A 12,653-nucleotide genomic window follows, 5' to 3' on the forward strand; every position below is an offset into this window, starting at 1 on the left:
ATGTTGTATGCATTTAAAGCGCTGACGTCCCTTTGTTTCTCGGATCTTAAAATAGTGCTCTGCCTCATTGGATTAAGATTGTCGTCGTGATTGTTTTCAACAGATCTTCTTCTTCTTCTTCTGCGTTCGTGGGCTGAAACTCCCACGTACACTCATGTTTTTTGCACGAGTGGAATTTTACGTGTATGACCATTTTTTACCCCGCCATACGCCGTTTTTGGAGGAAGCATGCTGGGTATTTTCGTGTTTCTATAACCCACCGAACTCTGACATGGATTACAGGATCTTTTTCGTGCGCACTTGGTCTTGTGCTTGCGTGTACACACGGGGGGGGTGTTCGGACACCGAGGAGCGTCTGCACACAAAGTTGACTCTGAGAAATAAATCTCTCGCCGAACGTGGGGACGAACTCACGCTGACAGCGGCCAACTGGATACAAATCCAGCGCGCTACCGACTGAGCTACATCCCCGCCCCGAGTAACAGATCAAAATGTACACTTTGTCGTCATCCTGGAATTTTGGCATAAGGCACCAAAAAAAAAGTTGTATGTTTCTGGTAACATGGCTACAAAAATTAGGGTGGGTAGGTAGGGTTTTGTTTTGTTTTTGTTTTTTTGGTCAGGGTAGAAAATAACTATACAGTGACGCAAAGAGACTGGACTTACTATACAAAGAGAAAGACAACACATTACAAAACAAATGAGACAAAAGGGATGCGGGGTTATCCCCCTTGTGTCGTCTGCCGTCTGTTACTTTCGTTTTGACGTTGTTTTTTTTGTTTGTTTTTTTACAAATGCAATAAAAAAAAGTCTAGGGTCGGCAAGAAAAAAACTAAGTAGGGTCGGGTGACCAGAAACATACAACTTTTTTTTATGGCCTAACTCAATTCTTGATGTTTTTGTGCTTGAGATTTGTTATATCTTCTTCTTCTTCTTGTCGATCACTCAGATGTAAACGCCGGTTCTCCGCGTAAATGTTGCCGTGCGCTGTAGGTCGTCCAGACTGCCATAGAGCTTCCCTTGCACCGTGGTCGCCTCCGCCCAGATCTGGCTCCTGAGGCCATCGTGTAGTGGGCAAGTCTGCAGCAGGTGTTCCTTTGTCAATATGCTGCCTGTTTGACAAGGGCACTGGTCTGACTGGCCAATTCTGAACTTGGTGAAAAGGTGGTGGTTCATTTGATTTGTTATATGAAGTCTTATATCGCGCGCGTATCTCCAGGCTCGGACTCAAGGCGCAGGGATCTATTTATTTTGAGATTAAGTAAATCATTCTAAGTAACAGTGGACAATACATGATTTAACATTCCTTCATCTTTCTAGCGGCATACCACTACCAGGTCCAAATATAAACACTATTTCATCATAAAAATACTCAGTTTGGGCCTTATGCTGAAAGGCTGTCTAAAAGGAGTTAGACCAAAATGCCATGACGATGTCGACTTGTTGTTGCAGGCAAGCAGACTGTGATGGCACCAGCTTTGACACCGCTATCCAGACTGTGTGATTCTGTGGTGCTTGCAATCAGGCCGTCTGTCAACAGTGGCAGAAGCGACCTGCATTGTTGATTTCATGTCTACATGATATAGACTTCATTTCCTGAACTTGGCTGAAGCAAGGTTTGTTACGCAGGCAAGTACAGTGCAACTCCCCTTTTGAGACCTCAAACAATTCAGGGATGTTGCTACATATTCATACCTATAGGACAAATGTCCTAGCTCTTCAGCATCAATAAGACATTTGACCGCTTTCAAAAATTTCAATTGGACCTCAGAATTGTTTCATTTTCAAGAATGACGCTCGTCGTGTTCCCCACTGTTTTTGACCCTAATGTAGCACATGATGCCGTTGAATAAACAAACGTGTTCAGCTTTTGTTGAACTTTGGCAGGCTTTATTTTTATTTTTCGGTGGCATAACTCAGTGCGCTTCGTCAAAATGTCTCGAACTGAAAGCAAAAGCAGACGCAAGACTAAGTCAGTTGGAGTTGTCTTCCATACTCCTAACTTTAATGTGCTGCAGATGGGTGTCACCCAAACGCAAGATCCGCATTGCACAACTTCAGTGCACCTGTACGCGAGAGTGCTTGGTCGCTTTTTGAAAATGTGTATCTTGAAAGGAACATTAACGAATATCGCGCTGTCCGAAGGAATTGAGTTCTTATCGGACAATGCCAGCGCTCAGTTCAAAACGATAGGACATCTGACCACCATGCGGCAATGTGAATCGGACATTTGAGCCTCTAAATCAGCCGATGTCCGACGCCTAACGACATCCCTGCAATTTGAGAAATTCAAATCTTAAAGCCTCGCTACGTCTCCCGTAAACCATCAGTTTCTGGTCACAGACACTGTCAGGCTTTTACACAATTCGTAATTGAAATGCACATATTGTGAGTACGAATATATGTGCATTTCAATTACGAACTTTATCATATGGCACTACCTTTACCTTGACCTTGTTTAACTTATGATATTATACTTAGTCTGCCTGCACTTGCTGTGTAATAAGCTGAATGTGTACTCGAGGCTAAAATGATAATGCTGATAATGTTGTTGTCCCCAGTGATGGCAGTCTCAGTCAAGGTGGAATCTCCACTGTGCGGTGAACCTTGAACCACAACATCACCAGCTGTGTTGCTGTCAAACCTCCTCCACTGTCCACCAGTGTCCGCATGGAGGATTATGAGGGATGCTTCTCCACCTGTGCGCTGTACTGGTGGCTTCATATGGTGAAGCATTAGTCTCTGTGGTGAGTGCTTCTTTGTCTATCAGGGATGGTTTTGGGAAGAATATTTTGATATAAATTACAATGATTCATTGGTTGATTGATGGACAACAGTCCCTGCAATGAACAGCCCCTGGTGTGAGTGGACACCTGACATGTACGGACACATTTGCTAGGCACAGAGTGTTTTGAAATGATAGTTGCACCCTCTTAAGCGGGCACCTGCATGACACAGACACTCATGTTCGGTCCGAACAGCAGGTCATACCTGTGATGTACGGACAGATGATTGTCAAGTTTTAACCACAACCACAGTCGGTGGTTGATACAAAGGTCACAGCAGGTCATACCTGTGATGTGCGGACAGATGATTGTCAAGTTTTAACCACAACCACAGTCGGTGGTTGATACAAAGGTCACAGCAGGTCATACCTGTGATGTACGGACAGATGATTGTCAAGTTTTAACCACAACCACAGTCGGTGGTTGATACAAAGGTCACAGCAGGTCATACCTGTGATGTGCGGACAGATGATTGTCAAGTTTTAACCACAACCACAGTCGGTGGTTGATACAAAGGTCACAGCAGGTCATACCTGTGATGTACGGACAGATGATTGTCAAGTTTTAACCACAACCACAGTCGATGGTTGATACAAAGGTCACAGCAGGTCATACCTGCGATGTACGGACAGATGATTGTCAAGTTTTAACCACAACCACAGTCGGTGGTTGATACAAAGGTCACAGCAGGTCATACCTGCGATGTACGGACAGATGATTGTCAAGTTTTAACCACAACCACAGTCGGTGGTTGATACAAAGGTCACAGCAGGTCATACCTGTGATGTACGGACAGATGATTGTCAAGTTTTAACCACAACCACAGTCGGTGGTTGATACAAAGGTCACATCAGGTCATACCTGTGATGTACGGACAGATGATTGTCAAGTTTTAATCACAACCACAGTCGGTGGTTGATACAAAGGTCACAGCAGGTCATACCTGCGATGTACGGACAGATGATTGTCAAGTTTTAACCACAACCACAGTCGGTGGTTGATACAAAGGTCACAGCAGGTCATACCTGTGATGTACGGACAGATGATTGTCAAGTTTTAACCACAACCACAGTCGGTGGTTGATACAAAGGTCACAGCAGGTCATACCTGTGATGTGCGGACAGATGATTGTCAAGTTTTAACCACAACCACAGTCGGTGGTTGATACAAAGGTCACAGCAGGTCATACCTGTGATGTGCGGACAGATGATTGTCAAGTTTTAACCACAACCACAGTCGGTGGTTGATACAAAGGTCACAGCAGGTCATACCTGTGATGTGCGGACAGATGATTGTCAAGTTTTAACCACAACCACAGTCGGTGGTTGATACAAAGGTCACATCAGGTCATACCTGTGATGTACGGACAGATGATTGTCAAGTTTTAATCACAACCACAGTCGGTGGTTGATACAAAGGTCACAGCAGGTCATACTTGTGATGTGCAGACAGATGATTGTCAAGTTTTAACCACAACCACAGTCGGTGGTTGATACAAAGGTCACAGCAGGTCATACCTGTGATGTACGGACAGATGATTGTCAAGTTTTAACCACAACCACAGTCGGTGGTTGATACAAAGGTCACATCAGGTCATACCTGTGATGTACGGACAGATGATTGTCAAGTTTTAATCACAACCACAGTCGGTGGTTGATACAAAGGTCACAGCAGGTCATACTTGTGATGTGCAGACAGATGATTGTCAAGTTTTAACCACAACCACAGTCGGTGGTTGATACAAAGGTCACAGCAGGTCATACTTGTGATGTGCGGACAGATGATTGTCAAGTTTTAACCACAACCACAGTCGGTGGTTGATACAAAGGTCACAGCAGCAGTGCGAAAGAGGAGGGATATCGGTCTCGTGTTAACTTGAGTGCACGTGTACTAAGCAGGAGGGGTTGGTTTGGGTCAGGAGTAGAGTACACTTTCTTGCATTCAGAGGCGAAGATGCCAACACAAAACAGCACTATACTCTTTTTTCTTGTCTGTCGGATTTAAACAACAGAAGCTACAGTTGCTGAAACCCCTCAAAGAAAGAGAGTGAAAATTCGGCCACAATTCTCAGCATCGTGTGTCATGTTTTGCACACCAGCCAATGGTTGAGGATAACACTTCGATCATGTGTGGTGGTAAAATATCTCTGCTGCAAAGCCATAGTCTTTTTTCCCTTTGCCTTGACCATTGGGTCGGTTGCATATTAGACTCAATCATTTTGTTTGTGTCTGTGTAAAACAGCCTCCTGCAATGTATGGACAGGTTTGCTATATATATATATATGGCCCATGGGTGTTCGTTCATGAGAGGGGCTCCTGTATATAATATACTGGTTCAGATCTGAGTATACAGTGAAATCTCTCTCTTGTTTGAATATAAACACACACAAAAATGATCGTTGGTGAGATTTGACATACATGTGTGGAGTCCGGTTATGCAGCTAAAAAATGATGATGATGTTTATACGGCTGGATCAGGAGTTGAGGAAGATTCCTGCATTTTCCCCAAGTACACTCTTTTGCGGCAATAAGCAGTGTACATGTAATGGTTTCCACTTCATACAATTGATTGTGAAAACGTTGAGTACAGTTGCCTTTTATTTTTTATGATCCAATACTGATGGCGGCATCCTCTCGGCATCACCATCTGCAAAAAAATCTGACAAATCTTTGGCACATTTGTCGTAGGCTGTACCTGTTGGTCATAGTTTTGCTGCTTTCGCCTCTTCCAGATTCCATCAAAAAACAAGAAAGCTTAGTTTGTGGAATAGTTTATTATAGGTGTGAATTAAGAGAGAGCAGTCAGTGTCCATAACCTCTATTTAAACAAGATGGCTAGGGGGGGGGGGGGGGGGGGGGGTAGCTAGATGTTATGCGGGAAGGAGTAGTTACAGAGACCCGTGTGAGAACGGTTGAGGAAAAGAGGGGGGAAAGGGGAGGGGAATGTATAGTAAAGGGAGAAAGGGCATCTGGAATGTATGAATGGTCAGTGAGAAGGGGTCAGACAGCGAGTGGTCATTAGAAGGGGCCAGAGCAAGTTCAGATGGCTCTTATTATAATGTAAAAAACATTCAGAAACATGATGATGTTCGGCTATCACCATCTTGATGTTGAAGCTAAGTTCCTTTCATTGTCTCATTATTATTTGTGTGGCTACAAGGAGCATTAGGTCAACGCACTTCTCAATTTCTTGTTTTAATTAAAAGTTTCATAAACTAAACTTTTTCCTTCTTTTTTCATTCTAGATTTTAGAACGATAGCAGTTTTTCTGTTTCAAATGTATTGAGCTTGCACTAGACCTTTTAGGTAATTAGTTATTCACAATTTCATTTACAGAGACTACAAGAGCACAACAGGTTATGATGTTCAGGCTCCATACTGGTCAATGCCCACTCTAGCCCGCCTTTACAGAATGAAGATCTCCCACACAGACGACTGCCCGTGTGGAACAGGCACGCGGACCAAGGAACATGTCCTCCAGACGTGCTCAACCCTTGTGGACCTGACAAGCGAATTCTGGCCGAGATGGTGGACCTGGAAGAGAAATTGCGGCGAATTGCAGACTTCATCACACCAACAACCTTGACAGTGTAGCATGGCGACAGAAACGCAGGAAAAACTGTGGGGCCAGGCGGAGTCCCTGCGGTGAACTGCAGACTTCATCACAACAACCTTGACAGTCTAGCATGGTGACGGGAATGCAGGAGAAACTGTGGGGCCAGGCGGAGTCCCTGCGGTGAACTGCAGACTTCATCACAACAACCTTGACAGTCTAGCATGGTGACGGGAATGCAGGAGAAACTGTGGGGCCCAGCGGAGTCCCTGCGGTGAACTGCAGACTTCATCACAACAACCTTGACAGTCTAGCATGGTGACGGGAATGCAGGAGAAACTGTGGGGCCCAGCGGCAAACTGCAGACTTTATTGCATCAACAACCTTTACAGTCTAGCATGGTGACGGGAACGCAGGAGAAACTGTGGGGCCCAGCGGAGTCCCTGCGGCAAACTGCAGACTTTATCACATCAACAACCTTTACAGTCTAGCATGGTGACGGGAATGCAGAAGAAGGTTTACAGGGACCACTGGAACCTTTGTGCTTGTGTCTGCTCCAACAGTCTAACGAAGTGCCTGATGATGTTCCTGGTGAGATGCTGATCATCCCTGTACATCCATGATCTCAACTTAGCAAAGGCGTGGAGAATATTGCCTTGGGTCTGCCTGTGTCATGTTAACTGTTGTGCCTCTGGTGAGTTTTTGTGTGAGTGTGTGCGTTTGTGTGTGTGCGTTTGTGTGTGTGTGTGTGTGTGTGTGTGTGTGTGTGTGTGTGTGTGTGTGTGTGTGTGTGTGTGTGTAGTACGTGCCTGTGAGTGTGTGCGTTTGTGTGTGTGCGTTTGTGTGTGTGTGTGTGTAGTATGTGCCTGTGTGTGTGTGCGTTTGTGTGTAGTGTGTGTGCGTTTGTGGTTATGATAGTCGTTGGATTTATCATTGAGGCTTACTATGTGTACAAGTGAAATCTAGGGACTCTGAAATAGATCAGTCAGACCATACTTAAAATGCCTCCTTAGAATGAGACGTTTCTATACACTGTGATAAAGGACACCTGTGAGTCCTGGTCCTAGACACCCCTGTTGTCCCTTTGTCTATTATCACGATCAAAATGTACCTGTCATAACAGGCAACTTGCAATGTAGGAACCGGCACGGTTGGCCTAGTGGTAAGGCGTCCGCCCCGTGATCGGGAGGTCGTGGGTTCGAACCCCGGCCGGGTCATACCTAAGACTTTAAAATTGGCAATCTAGTGGCTGCTCCGCCTGGCGTCTGGCATTATGGGGTTAGTGCTAGGACTGGTAGGTCCGGTGTCAGAATAATGTGACTGGGTGAGACATGAAGCCTGTGCTGCGACTTCTGTCTTGTGTGTGGCGCACGTTAAATGTCAAAGCAGCACCGCCCTGATATGGCTCTTCGTGGTCGGCTGGGCGTTAAACAAACAAACAAACAAACAAATTGCAATGTAGGGACACTTTCACTGGGCCCTTGTTGATCAAAAAGGTGTTATTTACTGCAAGTTCCACTGCAGAGTTGTCTACCCGCCAAAGTGTGAGCTACTTACAGGGCTAACAACTTTCCGATTCTAGCCGGAAATCCTGTTTTTGAAAACTTTTAAAACCGGAAAATCCTGTTTCCAAAAGTAAAATTACAAAAATATAATATTTTTTTTTTAGTTTGGATGGTTGATAGAGGGCAAAATGTGTATTATTTTATCATTTATTAACATACATTTTGGTTGCCCCCCAGACCCCCGTTGCGGGCCGTTGCCCCTGCCACCGTGGACCCTGGCATTTCAGTTGTTTTTTGTTTTTTTGGTGTTAGCCCTGTATTTATAGTAGCTCGACGGTTTTTGTACATCGGAGGACGGCACACCCTGAAATGTGGAGTGGCCGTTTGTGGTGGGGTTGGGCTGCTGTTATTGCCTTGTTTGCTCTTCGGGTGTGTATGGTTTTTTTTCTCAAAAATAAGCTGTTTTATATTGTTTGTGCAGATGATGGAGTGTGGAGCAAGACTTGAGATGCTGACCCCAGATACATGTACCTGAAGCCTTTTTACACCACCAACCAGCTGGTCGACGCAGGCAACCTCTTCGGGGCAAACTGAAAGAAGGGTCTGGACAAAGCATAGTCACCGCTTAGGCCAAACAAAAATATATGTTGGTTTAGGGTAACCCGACTGACCCTAGTTTTTCCCGCCGACCCTAAAACTTTTTTTTCATTTCTAAAAAAAATGGCACATTTTGCGAACCATACTAAGGGAAGTAACCTTTAAAATCGACTAAATTTAACAAATCAAAAACTTTAAAATAAAAGAAAAGCCGACCTACTGGCCCTATCTTTTTTGGTCACATTGCCTTAAACCAACATATATTTTTGTTTGGCCTTATGTTTGTATGATCTGTTTTCATTGACAGTCCTTACTCGAAATGAAATAAATTAAGTGCCAATTACTTGCTCAATTTTGAAGCAGGCAATCCAAATCTTGTGCCTCAAACATGCCAAAATTATACCTCCTGCATCATATAACTAGAATGGTAGGTTACATTTATAGTACCTGTACCCAGTGCCAGTGGTTTTTTAAGTAATTTTGTTTGTTTGCTTAACGCCCAGCCGACCACGAAGGGCCATATCAGGGCGGTGGGTTTTTAAGTAAACGGACAGACAAACACTGATGATACAGATAATGAACTTATCTCAAAATTGTCGACTAAACTCGCTTGCAAGATGCTTGCTTGCTTGTTTTAAAAAAAATTCTTCTTCTTCAGCGTTCCAGAATTTTTCTGGTTACGTGTGAGCTCGTTTGCCCATTTGGGTTCCCCACACTATACTCTGAGAGCATAGTCAGCTTCACTCCGCTTTCGTTGAGTAGGCATGCTGGGTATTTTCGTGTTTCCATAACCCACCGAACTCCGACATGGATTACAGGATCTTTTCCGTGCGCACTTGGTCTTGTGCTTGCGTGTACACACGAAGGGGGTTAAGTCACTAGCAGGTCTGCACATAAGTTGACCTGGGAGATCGGAAAAATCTCCACTCTTAACCCACCAGGCGGCAGCGACCGGGATTCGAACTCACGACCTCCTGATTAGGAGGCCGACGTCTTGCCACTGCGCCCGTCTTTTAAATTCTGAATTTGGGAACGTTAGCCGTCTATCTGTTTTTGTATTTATACCTCCTCCACTACAATAGAGGAATATTAATCAATCAATCAATATGAGGCTTATATCGCGCGTATTCCGTGGGTACAGTTGTAAGCGCAGGGATTTATTTTTTTATTATTATTTTTTTTATTTTTTTTATTTATTTAATTTAAAAAAAAAATTTTTATGCAATTTATATCACGCACATATTCAAGGCGCAGGGATTTATTTATGCCATGTGAGATGGAATTTGTTTTACACAATACATCACGCATTCACATCGGCCAGCAGATATACAGTGGAACCACCCTTTCAACCTTGCAAAATCATGAGAAAAAAAATCCAAAAACAAGGAGTCTGCCAACGTTCCAAAATTCAGAATGAAAAAACAAGAAAAGTAGGTTGTTGCAACGTTTGTTATTTGACAAAAAAATATGTTCACAATGTTTTTTTTTGTTTTGTTTTAATGAATGTATTGTTTTGTCAATAACAAACGTTCCCGCAACAACCTACCTTTCTTGGTTTTTGATTCTTGGAAAATCATGAAAAAATGGGGTGGTGTTAAAAAGTAACTTGTCAAGCACAGACCTGCTGCCCTGCCCCTACTGTTTGGAAATGAACATATTTAGCTACACTTGTACTGAAACAATAAAATCAAAGTACTTTCAGTGATGAAAGAATAATAAAAGGAAAGGTTTGTTTGTTTGCTTAACGCCCAGCCGACCACGTAGAGCCATATCAGGGCGGTGCTGCTTTGACTTTTAACGTGCGCCACACACAAGACAGAAGTCGCAGCACAGGCTTCATGTCTCACCCAGTCACATTATTCTGACACCGGACCAACCAGTAAGGAAAGGTTAAAACAAATTCTTTCAACATTATTTTAATTAATGGTGTGAAAAGAAGACAGATAGATGAGCCTGTGTCAAAAGTTAAAAATATTTATGTTTTGGAAGTTGGCTATACCAGTTATCTTCATGCTTTTGTACAATGAAGAAACGGTTTTGACAGAACTGTCAAATGGAAAAAACAGTGTCGTTTATTTAAATTTTAGTTTGGCTTTTGTAGGTTTTGTGTATGTGTATGGGCAAGTGTGTGTGTGTGTGCGTGCGCACGTGTGTGTTTGTGAGTGCGCGTGCACCTGTGTATGTGTGAGTGTTTTTGTTGTTGCTGTGAACAGGTTATACATACTGTACACAAATATGATAACAATATATACGATTGAGTACACATCACTTTCAATGCAAACAATGTTCTCTCCATTTAATAAATATTCCTCTCTTTTGTACAAAATTGTCACAGTTTACATAAAGGCAATTGCTCACTCATTGTTTCATTTCACACACACACGCACGCACGCACACACACACGCATGAACACACATGCACGCACACACACACACGCACGCACACACACACATTGTCTTACAAACGTACACAGATTTGCTGATAAATAAAATTTAAGGTAACATTTGATCGAATACATTTTGATTGCACATGCATAGCTGTGCACTCCGAGTTAACAGAAACAAACCGATACATAGCACACACTGTCAAACAATATACATTTACATTACAACAGAACTATTTAACACAACAGTTTGAAGGTGTATGCCAAAGAAAGTGCTAACTTGAAAAAGACGTACATAAATATGTAGAGGCAAAAGCACGTGCACACACACCCACACAGACATACGCGCTCCCACATGGAAGAACAGAAACTCAAAAGTCACACACACACATTTTCTAATACATGAAATCGTACTAGGAATTCACATTTAACATGCGACGGTCGTATATATAATTATTATAAATAATTATAGACCTCTCTCTCTCTCTCTCTCTCTCTCTCTCTCTCTCTCTCTCTCTCTCTCTCTCTCTCTCTCTCTCTCTCTCTCTCTCTCTCTCTCTCTCTCTCTCTCTCTCTCTCTCTCTCTCTCTCTCTCTCTCTCTCTCTCTCTCTCTCTCTCTCTCTCTCTCTCTCTCTCTCTCTCTCTCATCAGGGTAGGTTAATTTAAGTTTATATAATTTATGTACATTCAGTCAATTCAATGTTAGTCCAACATTTTATAAATGTGCCTCTGAGTATCATAGGGTAGGTTGACGTACGCAGACTCGAGTATTATCATATTTTCCATAATATTTACAGAACACACACTGAAGCTAGCTAGTACAGTAAGACGCCCTAATTTAAGAACTTATTTTCTGTTTATACTACATCTGTAAATTCACCCCCAATGTAAGACTCCCTACTAAATGTATAACCACAGAATGCACATGGCGGTCCCCCCCCCTCCCCCCGCGGGTTAGGGGGAGTCCCATATTGGTTGGGACGAGAAAGAATTTACCCGATGCTCCCCAGCATGTCGTAAGAGGCGACTAACGGATTCTGTTTCTCCTTATACCCTTGTTAAGTGTTTCTTATAGAATATAGTCAATTTGTGTCAATCAAATGTTACCTTAGGGCGTCTTACTGTACTGGAAACTTGCATTCTCCCAGCCGTAAGGTAATATATATTGTACTACGTTGCAAGCCCCTGGAGCAAATTTTTGATTAGTGCTTTTGTGAACAAGAAACAATTGACAAGTGGCTCTATCCCATCTTCCCCTTTCCCCCGTCGCGATATAACCTTCGTGGTTGAAAACGACGTTAAACACCAAATAAAGAAAGAAAGAAAGTCACATGACTTGGCTGACCATGCATGAAATGGACAGATCAGTGCCTTCAATTTCTAACGGCAGCAGTTACGTTTGTTCAGGGAGGCCTTTTGTTGAGCCAGCACAATACTCAATAGTCCATTTTTTCGAAGCTACCAGATACATGGTTGATTCAAATGTCCAGGTCGAGACGTAAGCATACATAATAAGGTAGCCTATACCACGATTTACTATCGTCTGTGCATAACGGCGTAAATTATGTAGTACAGGCAGTTTCCTTTGAGAAAAGCATACAGGTACCCGTAGACTCGCCGCGGGCAAACATAGGCGGTTAGACAAAGACATAGAACACTGTTTGCAGTGTGTTTGCGACAACAGACTGGCATAAAACATGACATGATTAACATGAAACATTAAGATACAGTAAGCATATTATATTCTAATAATTCTTTTTAAACATGACTGCACTGAACAGTCGGTGCAAATCGTCATATCAACTCACAATTCATAAATCTCCCAACAT

Source organism: Littorina saxatilis, linkage group LG8 (assembly GCF_037325665.1).
Source record: "Littorina saxatilis isolate snail1 linkage group LG8, US_GU_Lsax_2.0, whole genome shotgun sequence".
Lineage (NCBI taxonomy): Eukaryota > Metazoa > Mollusca > Gastropoda > Littorinimorpha > Littorinidae > Littorina > Littorina saxatilis.